This window comes from Mesocricetus auratus, unplaced genomic scaffold, assembly GCF_017639785.1.
Source record: "Mesocricetus auratus isolate SY011 unplaced genomic scaffold, BCM_Maur_2.0 Super-Scaffold_100011, whole genome shotgun sequence".
Classification (NCBI taxonomy): domain Eukaryota; kingdom Metazoa; phylum Chordata; class Mammalia; order Rodentia; family Cricetidae; genus Mesocricetus; species Mesocricetus auratus.
The window spans coordinates 21,348,606-21,360,541 of record NW_024429195.1 but is presented as its reverse complement, the minus strand read 5'-3'; positions in this window follow the sequence as shown (position 1 = coordinate 21,360,541).

Below are 11,936 nucleotides of genomic sequence, written 5' to 3'. Positions count from 1 at the left end.
AGGAAGTCGTCCATTTCCTTTAAATTTTCGAATTTTGTGGAGTACAGGTTTTCAACCTGATGATTCTCTGGATTTCCTCAGAGTCGGTTGTTATGTCCCCCTTTTCATTTCTGATTTTGTTAATTTGTATGTTCACTCTCTGCTGTTTGGTAATTTTGGACAAAGGTTTGTCTATCTTCCTTCAGCTTGATTGCTATTTTTTTGTCTGTGCTCAAAAACAGAATAATTTTATCAGCTTTCTAGAAGGTCTTTCAGATATTTGAGGTGAATGTGCCAGAAACCAAGTGCTGGTTAATCTTGATATCAATTGACAAGCTTCTGATCAGCCTGGAAACACATCTCTAAGTCAGCCTGAGGATGTTTCCAGAAAGCTTTAATTGAGGAAGAAAGAGTTCTCCTTAATCTGTATGACACCATTTCAAGGGAAGGGATCTCTTACTGAATAAAAAGAGATATTTTGGACTAAAGGACACAGCATTCATTTCCAAGTCAATACATAAGAAATAGTTTATTTGGGAGTCAAGTATTTGTGACAATAGCCATGGAACATTTATTTAGTTCACTCCAAATTTCATGTTACAGTACAAAAGTAGTATCATGATTTTTTTAGTAAAAGAATGAATGAAATCATCAGCAAAGATGCTCCTTAAAAATACTGATGGATATATTAAGTAAGTAATTATCCTAGTTAGACTGGGTCAAGCTGACACAAGCTGGAGTTATGAGGGAAAGTGAACCTCTATTGAGGGGTAGCTGTCATCAGGTTGGCCTGTGGTCAAGTTTCTGGACTGTTTGATTGAATAACGATTGATGTGGGAGTTATAAGCTCACTGGAGATATTGTTACTCCTGAGCAGCTAACCCTGGGTTTTAGAAAGCACTGAGCAAGCCACCAAAGTAAACAGTGGTCACACATGGCACCTTCTTCAGTTCCTCCCTCAAGGTCCTTCCTTGACTTCCCTTCATAATGACTGATTTTACCAGTAAGCTGAAATAACCTCTTTCCTCCCCAACCTACTTTGGTTATTGCCATTATTACAGCAATATAAACCAAACTAATACAGTAGATAAAAACAAATTGGAAAAACTCAACTGTAGTGCTTACCTTTTTGATTGATAGAAACTGCCTATTCTTAAGTTAATATATTCCTAAGAGTTTTTTTATCTCTTAGTCACAGGCTGCTGCTGTGACACAGAAGTGGTAAAGGAATGACTACTGAGGAAGATAACCTGAAATAAATTGTAATTAGGATTTGAACTTTATACATTCCAACCTTCCATCATTGAGGCTTTAATCAGTCAATTAGTCTTTACAGACAGTTTCTATCCAGGAATCCTCAGTCACACCAGCATCAATTCCTTAAACTCTTGACTACAGATGCAGTTTGACAAGCTGTAGGTATGCAGAGCTCACCAGAAATGACCACTCTACATAGATTATAGACAATTGAAAGTCTTTATTCCAATTGGCAGGGACTATGTTCTGGTGTTTGGGACTTGTTTTTAAGGTAAAGAATTTATAAAGTCAAAAAACACATCCTACAAACTTTCTTAGCAGCTGCTGTGGCTGCAAAGTTTGTATGAGCAAGCATTTTAACAAAAGCAAATATCAGCAGTTTGGTGGAGGAGAGGTCTACACAAGCAGACAGTTTAACAGAATCTGTTAGCTGGGGCATCTTGACTTCAGATCCCTAGTATAGAATTGGGTGATTTTCCACTCTACTATCCATCAAGGAGATAAAATTCTAGTTAAGCCTGGAATGATCTCAACAGGAATATTAGATGGAGGAACTTCTGAATTGTCTTTCCTTGTCACATGTCATTATCTTCTTTCTACTACCATGCTTCCTCACCGTGGTACACTGTAGCCTTGAACTATGCACCAGATTAAAACATTACCTCTAAAGATGCTTTTGCTAGGTATTTTATTGCATCAAGGATAAAAGACTAATAAATTACACTTTTCTATTAAATTGTAGGCTTCTGTTACTGATATGGACCACTGTTTACTGCACTGGAAATAGGTTTTCATTCTGAATCCCAAACATGTCTTCTAAAGGTAACCAACTAGGATCATCTTGTTTCTTAGGTAGAAAGTTGTAAATTCTCTTTCAGAAAAGGGTTTGCTTGAGATTACCTTAGTCTTTGAGACAAAGTCATGTTCAGGTCCTTCAAGAATACCAAAACTGAGATTTTTGTAACAGAGGGGTGCTGGTCATATTCTTATTAACACAATCTCTGTGAAGTGGAATGGTTATTAAGTTTCTTACAAGGGATGGTAAAAATTGTAGAGATGATTCCCAAGAAGTTGAGACACAGTTGATTCTCCTGAGAATTTTCATTTTATTGAGTAGAATGGGATAATCATTCATAACTATAGTCATTTAGTGCAAGGATACTAATTGGAAGCAATCTAGTATAGAGAACCACTTGACTGGATGCTGGTCTTAACAACCACTCACTAATATAGCATTAAATATAGGAAACTAAAATATGGTATGGTAAAAATGGTGGTCCCTTTCTTAAGTATGTAATAGAGAGCCATGAACCTTTAAAGATATGACTGAGTTATCTGCTGTCCATATAAATTTTATAGAGCCTCAGATTTGTTCTTGGATTTACTTCTAGACTGAGTACTTCCATTTCTGTAATGAGAAAAGTAACCTGGTTAAAAGGTGACAACAAGCAGGTACAAGACTTGATCTTCCTTTAAGCAAGGTTATGCTGATTTTAGTATCAAACAGTTAATGACCTTTTTAATTGATTTGCTTTCCATGGCTATCACCTCAAGGGAATGAGAAGGGGCCTTACAGCATCAGTGCTTCCTGTGTCTGACTAACATTCTGAAAGAGAGCCCCAAAGAGTCAGCCATGCCATTCATCTCATGGAGGTGAGCTGTGGTTATTGTGATAACAGGACATTTGCCTACTGAAAGGTGATGTTGTAGAGGCATCTTGATCCCTATATGGATTAGCCCCTGATCTTTACTGGGGTCAGGTGCTAACCAGAGAGACCAGTTATAGACTATTTCTAATATCGCTAAACCTATAGTACTTTCTTGTCTAGTAGGGTTTAGTATAATTTGTTTATTCAGCTTGATTTCACACCCAGAGGTTTTACTCTGTGAAGGTAGCCTCAGTGTAAGTAACACATTTTATAAAGGCTTTTCATGGAATTAACAGACATCACTATCGTTTGGTTTATGAATTATTTTCTGGGGAACCAAGGGCAGCTATAGTTTGATGAATTGAGTTACATTCTTATGATTGCAGAGAAATAAGACTTATATGACAAGAAGTGCTGCTGAGATGGAACCAAGTAAATTCAAGATTCATTTCAATTTTTTACTGGATATGCCAGATGCAATTCTATGCAAGACCTGTTAACTGACAAATCAATAAAACATTCTTAGTAGAGAAAAGACATATTCAACTTTGGCTTACATGTTTACTCACAGCCTTCCCAGTCCTTCATGGGACTAATTGAACTTCAGTCCATGTAAACCTATATGGGAAGTATGGAGGTCCTTGTGCTCGCAGACAAACATTAGGGAACCTGGAATGTTAAACTCATGGGGTTGTTTCTTCAAAGGAAGGGATGATATAAAAGGAGGCAGTGATTTCATTTCCCAGCTGCTCAGTCCTAAAATAATCACACAGAAGCTTAATAGTAATTTTAAACTGTTTGGCTCAGGCTTAGTAGTTCATACAGCTTAAATTAACCCATTCCTATTAATCTGTGTTTTGAAATATGTCTTATGGCATTACCTATTCTCTAGTACATCTTGCTGCTTTGAAATGTATGGTATCTATGCCAGACTCCTTCCTTCTCTTCCCTGTCTTTTTAGCTTGGCTTTATAGCCTGGCTTTATCCTTGTATAGTCCATATTAGATTCTTTATTAACCAATGGTAATAAAACATAATCATAGCATAAAGAAGAGTTGCTCCACAGCATTTCCCCCTTTCCGTTTAGGCAAAATAAAGGTTTTAATATAAACATAGTAAAATTACATATAACATAACAGTTATCAAGTAAGCATTATAGTTACTAGTCTATTTGTATTTGACAAATTTAGAGAAATTACTTGTTATCTGTCCTATCTTTGTGAGTCCAAAGATTCCTGTCTATCTTTTCTCATAACTAAGAACAACTTTAAGTATAATTTTCTAGTCTTTAACTCTATCAAAGACCTGAGAAGGCATAATATTACCTCAGTAAACAGGAAGTTTGAGTAAGTGACTCCCAAAAATCTAAGAAATGACAGAAACAGGTGGCTTCCTGAGCAGTTACACAAGGTTTCTTTGTAGCATTGGGGAACTCATCTTCAGTCTACAGGCCAAGCATATCTGACAGACTCTACTGTGAAGCAATGAATTTTGAAGGACTGTTCTACCTTGTCTTGGCAAAACTTTTCAGTCACCATTCTTGGCATCCTGCTGGTCCACTTTGGACAGTAACTGTCAGAAATTGAGGCAAGAACAGTTTTTTGCCCACATGGATGGCTTCTGTAATAAAGATAACAAACTCCATATGAACTTTCTTTGAAGCCCATCCTCTTCTCTGGATTACATTGGTGTAGGAGTAGATGTGTCTTACTATCATGAAAAGCATAAATTACTAAAACATTTTAAATGTCATATTCTGTATGTATTTGAAATGTCTGAAGAATACCTATCCATCTGGAATATATCTCAGTACATGTAGAAAATATAACATGACTTATAGTTTGACTATTTTAGATGACTAACTATATTTTTGCAAATCTGTATTTTTAACATACATTATATTTATACAGTACAACAAAACTAACCTCAAATTTATAATAATAAGCTAAAATCCACACCAATGTAAAATATTTTGAGATTAACAGTTTTGTTTAGATTAGGCAGATTTGATAACCTACCCCTTTTCTCCATTTTTTATATCCCTCTTTGTTCTATTAGAAAGAGACTGATTGTGGCCAATAACAATTTATATCCAAACATCTTTAAATGAAAATAAACACTTATAAATAACATTGTGGGAATTTGAGTAGTTCTCTAGACTACTTCCTGATGATTGTTGGGTGTGATCTTGGGGGATCCTGAGAAACCACAATTTTTCCCAGGGTCCCTCAAAATGTTCACTGTAGTGGTCTGTGAGGTTTAGCTGTCCTAGCCAATTGCCTTGATGCTGTTCTGGGTGTTGGGTCATCTGGACAATCATATCCATTGGAGACCTTTCAGGGGATCTTTCTTAATCAATCCATAGTAGTCTGACAGTAATTCACAGCTTCTCATCTCCTGTGGAAACAAAAACTGAATCTCTTTTCCAAAGCAACATTTCCTTATACCCAAATTTCAGATTCAAGATTATCTTCAAAATACATAGGTTGGTTTAACTTACCAGCAGCCACAGTCCAATGTCTCTCAGCAGTTGGCTCATAAACAGTCAAACAATCCAAAGAAAACACAATAATATACATAATCCAGACTCTGTGCATTTTCGTCTCTACATGGTTTATTATATTTTTATTACTCTATTCCCTTAAGGATTTTATTATTTTTAAATCACTCTTTTAGTCTATGACTGTATTTATCCTTTTTCTTATCTCGGTCAAGCCTATGTACATTTTCGCTATACAAATGGTGGTTCTTTTTGTCTGACTCTGTCTTTACTGCGTATTTGTAATCATTTTCTGACCATGAGAATTTTTGAACTGTTATGCAGGTTTGACTAGGACCAAAGCAGCAGCTTCGGCTGTTGGCTGCATTCTGCTAGCCTTTCCAACATGATAGAGGTACTAATGACAGTCATGTTTTACCTCCTCAACTGTGGGAAGTTATGGGGTCCATGTTGCCACCAAACAGTGTGCAGCCATGCTCTCAAGCCAGTAGACAGTGGCAAGGAGAAATTTCTTTACCATGGCCCATGTAAGAGTTTGTGGGAGTCATCCTTGCAAAGCTTTGCTCATAAGTTCATGGCTGTGCTCTGCAGCCTGCAAGCAGAGCTAGGAGAATTCTCTTTGTACCTCAGTCTGTGAAAGACCTCAGGAGTCTGCCATGTTGCAGCTCAAGCCCTCTGTGGCCAGGGCACATGGCTCTGTATCACAGGAAACATGAAATATGAAGCTGCTATTGGTTCTGTTATTGTTGTGTTTAGGAACTTTTTAAAGCTTTTTAGGTCTCATGTGGATCTATGCCTCATGTTGAGTGTCATTTGTAAAGGGAGGTGGTGCTTCTGTATCCCAGCAGCTTAGTCTGAAAATAGTCATACAGAAGCTTAATATTAAACTATCTGACCTATTGTTCAGGCTTATGACTGACTAGCTCCTACAACCTTAATTAACCCATTTCTACTAATCTATCTTTTGCTGTGTATCGTGGCATTAGCTGTAATGTAGTACATCTCACTGCTCCTGTGGCTTGCTGGCATCTGTCCCAGACTCTGCCCTTCTACTCCCTGTATTTTTAGTTTCACTTTCCCACCTGACTTTATCCTGCATTTCTATAGACCACATCAACTTCTTTATTAACCAATGGGAATAAAACATATTCACAACATAAAGAAAGGTTATCCTATAGCAGGAAGCATAATATGCTGTCTTCCAAAAAATGTCCATAACAGACATGGTTAATAGTCTTTTGCTCTTTGAGCACTCTGTTTGGCTAAGACCACACTGGACCTTGCTCTAGACCTTTAGTAAAAGCTTGTTTTTCTCAGTCAGTCTAAAAAAACCATTTTTTTGAAGGTGTCCCATGTACTTCACAAATAAAATCATATTTTAAACTTAGAAACTGTCTAAGTGCTACATGATAAAGAAAAACAGATTTAGACAATTCATTAGACGAATTGCTTAAAATTCGTTAAGTATTAAATCTTAGAAAAGGAAATAAACATGCAAAATTATCTGTATTTTGTTTTCTTGCTTACGTGTGTGTGTGTGTGTGTGTGTGTGTGTGTGTGTGTGTGTGTGTGTGTGTGTGTGTGTACATCCACAACATAAGTGTGGATTCTGAGGTTTGAATTTAGGTAATGAGAGTGAGAAGGATTCTCTCAATCCACGAAAATCTATTAAAGCTCTCAATATGTAAAATGTGGATAAAAACTCACTAATACTGATCAGATTAGATGCTTCTATGATGTGATCCAGCTGCTGTGTCCTGCTCTTCTGCCCAGGGTAGATAGGAACAAACTGCTCCTTGCTCTGGCTCCCACCGAACATGGGTCAGGGGTAGGAAGCAACTGAGAGCACAATATCTCCCTCTCAGCTCATAAGTGATCACATATGCAGACAAGACCATGCCCTAGGGCTTGCTGCTCCGGAAGTCCTTGGCTAAATGTGTTGAAATCCCATAACAGCTTAGGTCATCAGACTTAGTGACAAGTGCCTTTACTCACTGAGCAATGTCTCAGGCCCTGACATTTGTTTTCCATAAAGCCATTTCAATGATAAGACAAAAATCTATCAAGAATACAACAAAACAAAGGACTCAGAGATGGCTCAGACATTAAAAACACTTGCTGCCCTTCTACAGGACTAGACTTTGATTCCCAGCATCTACCTGTCAGCTTACGACTAATTGTGACTCCAGCTTTAGAGTATCTGACACGCTCTTCTGAACTCTGCCAGCACTTACACTCACATGCTTACAAATCACATATAGACACATATATACACAAGGTTAAAAATAAAAGAAAAGCCGGGCGGTGGTGGCGCACGCCTTTAATCCCAGCACTCGGGAGGCAGAGGCAGGCGGATCTCTGTGAGTTTGAGGCCGGGCTGGACCGATAGCCTCCAAAACAAGTAGAGAAACCCTGTCTCGTAAAAACCAAAAAAATAAAATAAAATAAAATAAAAGAAAAACCTGAAAATGAGCTGCTTCTCTAAGCAAACTATTGTTATTTATGAAAGTCACCAGGAAATTACTTAACAATAACACTTATAAATAGGATTTTATATAATAGTAATAGAGTAATATACCATGAAAAAGAAATTCTAACAGTCACACATGGATAATTCAATATGTGAAATGTTTAAATGTAAGTAAAACATGTTATTGTATAAAAAGGAGAAAAACGGCTGACTACTAACACTGAAAAAAAAGGTAGAATTACTTATCTTTATAGATGGAAAGCTGTATACAACATGGTAATTTCTTTTAAAATGGATACAATTAGATGTGATGAAAAAAATCATTAGGTTATAAATCACTCTATACATCATACCCTAAATGTGATCTCTAAGTATAGCTATATCTGAAATAGAAAGTGACATGAAAGCATATAAAGAGTACAAAATCATATCTTCCCTTTCCATGAGAAGTCTCAGAAATTTCTTCTTTAAATCATGACTTCTAAATTACCTGAGTGTCTATGCTCATAAGCCAGCCAAAAGTGTGATACTGTATACTTTTCACAAAATGATTTCTGTATCTGAATAAAAATGCAAACAACACTATTTTTAAAAAGTGATAGGGAGGACACTAACCTTGTTATGTTAGCATATGTTGAAAGCTACAGTAATTACAGGAATAATATAGAGACATTCTCTGGAGAAAGAAAAAGGGTAGGGCTTACACAGAAAATAGGGGCTAATTATTTACCCTTGTGTCAAGACCATTCCATGTATGGAGTACAGGTCTAGATATAGGAGTTGATGGAGACCAGGATATGCATTGCAACATACATTAAAAACACTTAAAATTCCTGTCCTTGTGAATGGGGGTGTGGTTCTGTGATAGAACAGTTACCTATTACATGCAAGACCAAGGATTATACACTCTATACCCCAGGGAAGAAAAAATTCTCATTTTAAGAAAACTGAGAAATCTATCCACAGTTATAAACAGACACGCTAAAGAAATGTCTCAGTGGTCAGCAGTACTTGTTGTTCTTGCAAGAACCTAGCTTTGAATCTCAATTCCCACCCACGGGACTCACAACTATCTGTTACTCTAACCTAAGGGGACACATGGCAGCATCTGTTCAGGCATACAGATGGTGAACATGCATACATACACACACACACACACACACACACACACACACACACACACACACACAGAGAGAGAGAGAGAGAGAGAGAGAGAGAGAGAGAGAGAGAGAAAACACTCATATAAATAAAATAGTAGAGTAAATAAATCTAAACTAAATAATAAATACATAGAGATAGTATAAGTCTATGCTTTATAGAAGAAATAACATGACTTAGCTGGTATGAAAATTAACACTGGTATCTCCCAGAAATAAAAATATGTGGTAGCCTTTGAATAATCTATAATCTGAGAATCTGGCTTACTGTTTTATTTTCAACATCCATACCAATAATAGACGTTAGCTGAGTACAGAATATTTATCAATGCCTGTTGGGGATGGTACAATTTCTGGCCTTCATTCTTTAAACATCTCCAACTGTACAAAAGTTCTTCCACCTTCAGTGATCTGTGCTGTTCTTTTAGACATGACTGCTAAAAATTTTGGATTCTGAGTCAAGATCCTGTATGGATACAAGTACAGACTTATTTGTTTATTTATGAATTTGTATTTTGTATACCTTTACATTATTTTTCAAATATGTATTAATTTATCTAGGTTACTATGATGAAATGCATGAACTTAATGGCTTGTAAACAATAGAAATTAATTTCTTATTGGCTGGAAAAAAAGGTAAAGGCCATCACACTAGTATATCCCTTGCCTAGAAAAGACCATTCTTACATGGGTAGGCAGTTTTCCTACTGTGTCTCTCATGGTAAAAGGCATGAGGGACTTTCTCAGGCACATTTTGCAAGGGCAGAGATCCCTATCCATGGGTCTTGAACCTTATGAGTAATTGCCTCCACTAGACCACACCTTTTACTTACATCATCTATGTCTTTAAGTTTCAAAATAAGGGAAGGGTAGTGAGAGGGGGCACTTGAATAGTTACATGTTTAGGTCCAGAGCACATGTTCTAGGTTTTCAGACTTAAAGTTCAGTTTTAAAACATTTCTTCTGTTTTTTCTTCTTTATCTGAAGATAAATGATTAAGGGCCCACCATATTGGCATGTGTACCACACCAGATGAGGAAAGAAATCTTACCCGAACTTCCCTTACTTGAATTAGATAGAAACCTGCTGTGATATATTTACTGTAGACTGACTCTCATTGTAGCAATGAAGCTCTTCCCAAACGTCATTTGAAGACTTGAATGTCCCTTCCCAAATCACATACCTTTTAAAGGTGAAAAAGTAAGATGCTTCATACATGTAAATTATTCTTTTTACTAATGCTCTCATTTAGTTAGTAGTCTCCTACTTAGACACTTGCAATCTCTTAGGTGACAAAATATGTTCCTAAAATGGTGGAACTATTGCTTATGTCCCAAAATGGCTGCCTCAGCTTAGTCTAGGAAGGCCTCCATTAAGAAAGAGAAACATAACCGCCAGCATTTCTCAGAAATCTCATAGCTCAGAGACTTAATTTATCAAAAGGCCATAGCTTTCTCGTTCTCCCAATGACTAACTAATCCAAGAAAGAGAAGAGCTCGTATCCCTTCCTGCTCAGGTAATGCACCACTCTCTACCTCCTACAAGCCTGCCTCTGATCTCTGTCCTACCCCAAAAGGGGAAAGAAATGTCCTGAGTAAAGGGATTCACCCTGCAAGCTCTAGGGGTTTTTCTTCCCCAAGCAGGCTATTCTCTTCTCTACTCTCATGAGACATCTGCCTGGCAGTTTGCTATCAATAAACTATTTCTCTACCTAAAGAGTGATCTTATTTGTGGTTTTGCTGTGCTCACAATCTACATACATAAAAGAGGTGAAGGAGAGAGGGCTCAGTAGGTAAAGGCCATCACTCACTATACAAGCAGAAAGCTAGAATTTGATCCCCATAAATTTTGTACAAAACTCTACCACCAGTCTTGTTCTTTCTTGATTTCAAATAATAGATAAATAAAATCTGTCAATTTCTTTTTTTTTCCTCCTAGGTTACCATATTTGCAGTTTGCCTGTTCTTTTCTTCTTCCTTCCTTCCTTCTTTCCTTCCTTCCTTCCTTCCTTTTTTTAACTAATGAGACTTAGAAATGTGAGAATGGACCCAGTTTTCCCTGTAGCCTCCTGTCACATTGGCTTATAAAGCATATAAAATATTCTTAATTTTTGTGTGTGTATGTGATAAACAAAATAAAAGGAAAGTCCAAGTAGTTGCTTCAACATCCCTGAATTCCTCTGTTTCAATTCCCTTCCTCACCTGGAACTCTATACTATGCATATTATCTATTTTTCTGATTCCTTTTCCTCAGTTATCTTTGTCAAAAGATTCTTTTCAGACATCTGAGACTTTTATATAACCAAGTCCTTAACTGCATCCTCTAAAATCAACAGATGACAAGTTCATCATAGGGAAAAAGAGGGAATGTATGTAATAATGTGTATAAAGTGTATGTAATGGAAAGATTACACAGCACAAACTTATATAAAAGAATAGAAATAAAACACGATTATTTTGTTCAGTAGATGTGGTTATTTGCATCAGTAAGTGTACTTGTTAATTTATCTGCTATAAGGGCATTTTAAAATTTGGGACAAAATTACTAAAATATGGTAAATTAAAGCCTCAAACTCAAAAACAGAATTATTAAGGCTTCTCTTGTGATATAATATGATTTCCTAGAGACCAAAATAGAAAAGGAAAATTGGAGCAGTTGGGATGGTCCTCAAAGTCCTGTAGGAAGCTGTGCTTTATTAAGCTAATTGGCTTCTGTTTAGTTCTGCACCTGCCCTAGGGTGCCTTCCTACTCTGCTCCTTGGGTGTGCTCAACTTCTCCTGGAGCGTATGAGTGCTCTAGCAGTAAGCAGTAACTACTCCATGAAAGCTGACATTCTTAGTGCCTGGAACTAGACTGTCTTGTGTAGTTGGGCTGTAGGACTACAAAAAAAGGGGTTTAGGTTAATGGACCCATCAACCACCCTC